The 8,527-nt window shown below is 40.6% G+C and overlaps 1 protein-coding gene across 1 annotated transcript in view; it reads right to left on the bottom strand.

Moving 5' to 3' along the window:
* The window catches only part of STX3 (syntaxin 3), a 176,796-nt gene that overhangs the window by 64,161 nt on the left and 104,108 nt on the right, over positions 1-8,527 (bottom strand). The gene's annotated exons all lie outside the window — the stretch shown is intronic.

Here is an 8,527-nt window from a genome sequence, read left to right on the forward strand (position 1 = left end):
TTGAGAACTGTGACTTCTCCAGGCCCTCTGAAGTTCCTGGGAGAAGATGTTCAGAGCGTCAGTGTGTGTTTATTGAATCGTTGGGGAAAGACATTTAGGGAGATCTTTTAAGCCAGTGGTTTTCAAACCTTAGCAGAATCAGAATCACCTGCAGGGCTTGTTAAAACACAGATTGCTAGGCTGTGCCCCAGATTCTAATTCGGGGCTGCCATGGGGCCTAAGAATGTGTGTTTCTGAAAGTTCCAGGTGATGCTGATGTGCTGGTCCCAGGACCACACTTTGAGAACCACTGACTCAGATAATATTACTTTAGAGGACCACATAGTTCAGTGGCTCACAAACTTTAGGTTAATTATCAAAATTAACAGGAGGGTTATTTAAAAATACAGATGTCTTAGTTCCACTCCAGTCCAATGGGATCTAATTGTAGCTGAAAGCTTTAGAGGACATCTGAGTCACTGCAGGTTCTTCTGAAAAAATGTACATTTCCAGAGTCTAAACCAGAGGGACAAGGCCCAGGAATCTGCATTTTTAACAATTGCCCCAGGTGATTCGTGGAGGTTTCTCATACTTTGAGAAACCTGGAGCAGAGTCCATCAGGACTACTGATGAGGGAGGGAGGGAGGGAGGCCTCCAATTCTCCTTCAGTGATTTCCATTTCATTTTCATCTGTTTTACGTTAGAGCCTTCTTTTTTAACCACCAACGTTATAAATCCTCTATGTCCTTTGAAGTGTAAGATCTTAATATTAAATTAAAAACTAGATGTGACTAGAGATTGCTCCATAAATGTCATCTTTGATACATCAATGAGGAATAAAAAAATGATTCCAAATCTTACTTCCCTTCATATATTCTCCTGGTATTTCCAGCACCTATATAATTTAAATGCTGTAAAACATTTATGTTATTTGTGCTAGTAGTTGTGCCCTTTTGAGGATCTGGAATGATCTAAAAGAAAACAGAGAGACCAGTCCAACCAGCATGATATTGGGCCTAATTCCAGAATCAGCAGTCTGAACAAAGCCTTTCCATAAGAGGAAAAAAAAAAAACCTTCACCCAAGGCAGCACTTCCCTCCTCCCAATTGTAGCTTCTTCTAGACATCCACATATTATAATAGGAAAAAAGGGGTGGGATAAATCAGCATGCCACCAGGCCATTTTGTATCACCTCTAGATCTGGGAAGGAAGGACCGCTGCTCACGACTCAGGCTTCAGAGGGCTTCACTCTGGCCTTCTCCACTGTGCCCTTCGCCTGGGGGAGAAGATGTGTTGGATCAAGGTGACAAGCCACCAAGAGCCCAAACCTCCAGAATTTTCTACCCAAATGGCCCTCATTTCACACCGAAGGCCCACATGAGTCTCTCCCCTGAGTCTGTCCTCCCCGGTGTGGGTACCCCTTGGCCCAGTGGGTGACCAAAAGGTAGTTGCCTACTAGAAATATGACCAGAGCTTGGACACGTCATCTGTAGTGTCCACACCCATGCTCTCCATGTGGGGGGGGGCCCCTCACAACACAGATCGGAGTGGGATTGGGAAGAGAGGAGAAATTGGGCCACAGGCTATGGGTAGGAGAGTGAAGTGGAGTGGAGATAAATGGTGGTTCTCACCACATTGCAATGTTCCAACACAGAACTCTGAGGACTCTGAAAATTCCAAATTAAAATCTGCCTTTCTATCTCATTATGAAAGTTGGTTCGTCAAAATAGGAGGTCAGAACATATCTTGTTTAACAGTTTCTTTGATTGATTTATAACTTTTATAAGATATCTGGAACATGTGCTTCCATTTGTACCCTTGCTCCTGTCCCCATATATGCTGGATAGGAACAGACCTGGGCCATTTGGGCTCAGCTCAGAGTAGCTGGTCCTGGGCCATATCTACTGATCTCCTTGGAAGCTCTTAGGACCTTGTCTAGCTCAGCCAATGACCTTGAAGGACCTGGATTTTACTAGACATCCTGGTTCACCCCTCAATGTTCACCTCTAGTAAATCAAGCAAATAAACGGAATTACATAAGTCGTGTTTAACAGCATGTACAGAGGCGAAACAAAAGGAGTACAGATTATCTCATAGTGCATTTACTTGATTAGATAAAGAAATACTGAATAATAGATGACTCTAACGTACTTAATACTTGGGTGACCTTGACTTCAGACCCCAGATGCTTAAATCCTGAATTCTCTCTCAATCTTGCTGGAAACCACCTCAATCTTTTACTTTTATTTTCTAGTTTGTTCCTATGTAAACTTCTAACATTTATTCCAGTGTGATTATAGGTCAATACATGTTATTAATTTATTATTTGGTTTAAGCATCTGGGGCGGTTCCTTTCAGCAAATATTTGACCACCTCTCCCGTAGCAGGCATTTTACATGGTGCAGTAGGAGATACAATGGTGAACAAGGAAGATTTACCCTTGCCTTTGAGGAGCTCACTGCCTGGCAGGGAAACAAACATTAAACAAAGACAGTTAAGAAATATTGATAATTCTTCTGCAAATAACTAATTGCAGTTCTCCTATGTGCTACAAAGGAAAGTACAGAGTGCCAAGGGTGTAGATAACAGAGGAACACAACCAAGTCTGGAGGTGCCAAGAGAGTGTCCCTGAGGAAGTATAGTCCCCCTTAACCACAAGGGATGCCTGAAACAGAGGATAGTACCAAACCCTATCTATACTGTTTTCCCTATACGTACATAGCTATAATAAAGTTTAATTTATAAATTAGGCACAATAAGAGATTAAGAACAATAACTAGTAATAAAATAGAACAATTATAACAATATACTATAATAAACGGTAGGTGAATGTGGCCTCTCTCTCCCAGAATACCTTATTGTACGAATGTAATGCCTTTTCCATTTTAACTAAGCACTTTTCATGCACTGTGGCCTTCCCTTTTGCAGTTTGAGGTGTGACAGCCAAACTAGCACGAATTTCTTTTTCCCTCTTGATAATTTCATGGGTAGAAGATTCGTTCTTACTGTAGACCTTAGCAACTTAAGCATACAATTTTTTTTTCTTTCCTTATTAAGTGGAGAACTTCCATCTTTTCACTTAAAGGAAGCACGTATAGCTTCTCTTTGGCGTATGCGAATTGTTAGCATGGCGCTTTGCTACTCTGGCACTTTGGGGCCACCATTAAGTAAATAAGGGTCACGTGAACACGAGCACTGTGATACCACAATAGTGGATCTGATAACCCTGACAGTTGCTAAGTGACTAATGGGCAGGATACACCTGACAAAGGGATGATTCAGGTCCCAGGAGGGATGGAGCCATAGACATGAGATTTCATCATGCTACTAAGAATGACATGTAATTTAAAACTTATGAATTGTTTATTTCTGGAATTTTCCATTTAATATTTTTGGACCACGGTTGACCACAGGTAACTGAAACCACAGGTAACAGAATAACCATGGATAAGGGGGGACTACTGTGGTATTTAAGCTGAAGGATGAGCAGGCCATTTGAGGGAACAGGAAGCATCGCCACCTGAAGACAAGCACTCAAAAGAGGAAAACCACACATGCAAATACTCCTTGAGGCAGGAAGGAACATGGCACAATAGAAGAACTGGAAAGAGTGAGGCTGGAACCTAATATACCAGACAGTGAGGTAACGCTGGAGAGACAGGCCAAGGTCAGAAGGTACAGGTCCTTAGAGATCACATTTAAAATATGGAGTTTTATTCAAAGAGCAATGGAAGCCTGCAAGGTTTTAACTGGGAAGCAAATAATCAGAATTCTGGCTTTAGGTGTGAAATCGAATACTCCAAGCCCAAAGAATCACAGATATATTTTCAATTCTGTGGGTGTTTAAGTAACTTGTTGAAAACATTACCAGCACAATGATAAAGAATCTCTACAGCAAGGAAAATTCAAAACTGACATTTTCATAGATGAAAAGTCTTAGGAGAGTGGATGTCAAACTGTGTTCCTTGAGAATTCCTTTCCTTTAAATGGGGTCTATGTATTAATCAAGTTTGAGAATTGCTGCTCTAGGAGTTGAATGGAGAATGAATTGGAAGGGGGTACAAGTGGCTAAGACAAAAATTTGGAAGTTACTGTGAGGGTGCAGAAATTATGGTAATTTAAATCAGAGTCGTGGCAGTAACGGCAGAAAGAAGCAGGTTCCAGAAAGTAGAGTGTTTGATTAGATCAGTGATTGAGGGAGATAGAGGTTATCAGGCTTGACAACCAGACTTCAGGTATATACAACTGAGTTGATAGTTATTAGTGAGATAATAAGAGTTAACAATTATGTACTGCCTATTATATACAGGGAACTATTCTAATCACCCTTACAGTAACTCATCAAATTCCCACAAAAACTTAGGGGAGAAGAACTATTATTATCTACAATTTACAGACAAGGAAACTGAGACTCAGAGAGGTTAAGGCACTTTCCTAAGGTCACACAGCTATTATTTAGTAGCAAGGATGGCAGTACTAATGAAGGAGCAAGTTAGCAGCAGAAGAAAAAGATTTCAGTTTTGGATATGCTGATTTTGAGATTCCTATGAGACATCCAAGTAGAAATGTGGAGAAAACATTTGGCCAGAAGTTGGGACTGAGAGAGGAATCTAAGACAGGAATAAAAATGTGGAAAATATTAGAATATTTGAAGGCTTCAACCTGGATGTGAGAACATCTAGAGTACGTAGCATGAGAAAAAATAATAGTTTAATACAAAGCCCTGAGAACATACAACATTTAAGTTTAAAATTATATATATTGGTAGTGAGTACAAAGAAGGAGTAGTCAAAAAACTGGGAGGACAACAGGGGTGGAGGTTGATGCTATTGCCACAAAAGTGATGTGGGAAATGTGTCTCAAACTGGAGAATCAACTATATTCAAAGCTTTTAAGAGTTCAGGTGGAAAAGACAACCCACAGAATGGGAGAAGTTATTTGCAAATCATATATCTGATAAGGGCCTTGTATCTAGAATATATAAGGAACTCTGCAACTCAATAATAAAAAAACAAATGTTCCAATTTAAAAATAGGCAAAGGATCTTTTTGGAGTGATGAAAATGTTCTACAATTGACTGTGGTGATGGTCGCACCTATCTGTGAATGCTCATATCTGTGAATACGTGAAAGACCATTGAAACCACCTGACATGGCTGAAATGTATAGGACGCGAATTATTATCTCAAAAAAAAAAAAAAGCTGTTTTTTCAAAAGGGGGCCAAGTTAAGTGAAAACTGAAATTTGTCCATTGCATGTGGAAACAATTTGTACGTAATGTCAGCTGAGGAGTTTGATGTGATGGTAGAAGCCGAAGACAATTGTAGAAGTTAAGAGAGTCTGCCAGTCACTTGACTACTCTAAGAGCCATTCCCTGCCCTTCCTCTGCTCAGCTCTGAATCAGAGGGCTGATCCCTGCAAACATCTGCCCCACACGCCACCACACCCCTCTCCTAACTGGCTTCCAGTTAGGAGTCATCAGTGGGAAGCCGGATGGTAAGGATTTACAGCTGGGTCTATGGCCTGTCATCTCGCTTTCATGGATGCCTGGGAATCTGACCCTCAGTTAACTCTCCTAATGTTAACTCAAGAAATTGTTATAAATTCACCTATACCAGGTACAAAATAAATGACAATCTAGATAAAGACTACGTATTGCTTTGTTGTTGCTGCCCCCAGAAAGTGAGAGCTAGTCACGTATACTTGAGGAGGTGTATAACTAGGTAGGTATAAAAGGTGAAGAGACCCCAGCACTGCTGGTTTCCTTGAGCCAAGGTTGTCCATCTTACTCAAGCCACTCATGGCCATGCTCATATCAAGCACAGAGTGACCGGAACATCAGAAGCTGTGCCTGGGACTTGTAACGTCTCCTCTATGTTGATATTGTGCTTGCTGGTACTTTCATGTCCTGTATCCTTTCTTATGGCTAGGTAGACTTGATCCTGGGTGAAGCCTACTGTGCCTCATGAGTTTGATCATGAGTCTGTATCCAACCTCACTGGTGTTGGTAGAGCAGAGTAGACATCGCTGGCAGGAGATTGGAGGGTGGGAGAAAAGGAGGATCTAGGGTAGTTCTCCCCCTTAATCTCTCCTCATGAGACATCTCCAGTGAGGGTACCCCTGCCAGGCAACCCTACCTTCCACGGTTCCATGGCTTCCGTTGGCCCCTCCAAGTCTAGGGTAGTGACAGTCTGCAGTTGCTAAACTCTGGGGTGCCTCATCTTCTCCTATTTACTCTTTCAGCTCTTCTAAAACCCCTCATTATTAGCAGAAAATGAGATATTAATAATCTGTGGCATGTGGTGGCATCACACTACTTAATTTGTCACCCATTGCTTCTTACGATGATGAGCCAGCTGAAGGCAAGATTTCTGAAGATCAGTTAGCTTCTGCAGTTGGCTGTGATAGCAACAATAATGATGTAGGAGAACATGGGGTGAGACGGCTACTTCTGACATTATGGATCAGCTTACAGGAATACAATGTTAAGTTCAAGATCTTAAGTTCTCTGTTTGACTTATGTTCAGAAAACCAGAGAACTTCTATACAAGCCTGACAAGATGTCATTATTTCTTATACCCACAGGCCAGAGGAGGCTGAGAATTAATGCCAAGATCTAACTGTACAGCTTGCAGAATTACAAGGCAAGTATAGCTTACAGCCCACCAAAGTCTCTGTTGTAAGGATTTGATCGTTGACTAGGAAGGAGTGGGATCCTAAGAATCAAGATGGGTATTTTGCATATACTTGAAAGGACCTGAGAATCTTAATCATCTAATCAATTTGAAACTTTCTTGTTAAAGGAATTAGCTTCTCCTATCCTGGCTGAACAGCCTAGGCTTCCTTTGCTTAAAGACCCTGTAACAATCTAATTTGAGGCAGTTTTCCTGCAAGGATACGGCTGTTCTCCTTAAAGCCTAGACCTATGACCACTCATTGTCTCTGGAACCATCACTAGGGTTAGATCCCACTATGCCCCAGGAAGACAAATGCAAAGTTTGATCCAACAGGAGACAGCTTAAATACAAAAATAATTACGAGATCTTTCTAATTTACATTTGCAGAAACCTAGGAAAGATATTTGGAATTGGATTCGTGGCATATTAGATCAAAGAAAACAGAATATAATGTTGGATCATGCCAAATATTAATGTAGATGCAGTTACCAGAGACTATGAATTGTGCTAACTTTAGCTATAGGAAGTGACCCCAACATTTTGCTTGGTTGAAAGCAGGACTTAATAGTGACCTACATTAGGAAGAATGAGGGCCAGAAATGCACTGTCAAATGCTTAAGGAGGTGCGAATGTTGAAGAGAATTTATATCATGTGCAACCCACTAACCTAGCCTCTCTCTTCCTTGGGAAAGTCCAGAGAATACTCTCCTAACTATGACATTAGGAAATGAACTAGTGATGGGAAATGGTTGAGAATGATAGTGAGAGACTTGACCATTGAAATTATCTCAGTCAGTCTAATGTGATCCTAAATTAGCCAAGATTAGATGACACTACTTAACCATCAAAGACAAGGTTGGAGCAATTATTATAACTGGTAACAGAACCAGAGTGACAATAGAAGTGTTTTGACTGATAGACATCAGCTAATGAATAATGAGGTAGCTAGAAATGAAACAGATGGTCAGCTTACAAAAGTATTGCTTGAACTATATAACTGGAAAAAATTCTAAGTATCACATGTCAGTTATCGACTGCTGTGTAACTAATCACTCCAAAATCTAGTGGATTAACAATCATTTTCTCACAAATCTATGGGTCATCAATTTGGGCTGGATTTAGCTGGATAGTTATTCTATTAATTTTGCCTGGGGTTATTCATGTTATTTTATTCATCTGGTGGCTAAACTAACGCAAAATGATCTAGAATCACCTCACTCCTTGCCGGGGGTTGGCAAGCTGATGGCTAGACTGTCTCAGTTCTCCACAATATGGCCCTTCCAGCAGGCTAGCTCATGTTCATACACATGGTGGGTCTCCAGATTCACACAATAGAACTCAGTGCAAAAGCAACTTTCAACCTTCCACTTACATCATATTTGCTAACTTCCTATGGACCCAAGTAAGTCACATGACCAAGCCCAAAGTCAAGTCTAGGATTAAGGAGATCTCCTGTATGGAAATATAAATTTTACAAACGTTAGTATACAGGTGTAGCATAAAGCCTTGAGATTTAACGAGATTGCTAAAGGAGAAAGAAGCGTTCCAGGAACTGAACCCTAGAATATTACAACTTTTAGAAAATCAGGCACGTTAGGAGGAACCAGCAAGAGAAAATGAAAAAAGGATCACTCAGAAAGGTAGGAAAAAAACTCCATAAAAGGATGGTGTTCCAGCCAAATAAAGTAAGTATTTGAGGAGAAAAGAGCAATCAATCATCAGGTGAGGTAAATGAGAATTTTAAATTCACAATGAAAGCAGCAGTGTGGAAGTGACTTGTGATCTTGATAAGACCAGTTTCAGCGAAAGGGTGAGGGTATTCAAGTCTAAATAGAATAGTTTTAAGCCAGAAATGAGAAAACAGTTTTTAGC

Source organism: Balaenoptera borealis (assembly GCF_965194805.1).
Source record: "Balaenoptera borealis genome assembly, chromosome: 11".
Lineage (NCBI taxonomy): Eukaryota > Metazoa > Chordata > Mammalia > Artiodactyla > Balaenopteridae > Balaenoptera > Balaenoptera borealis.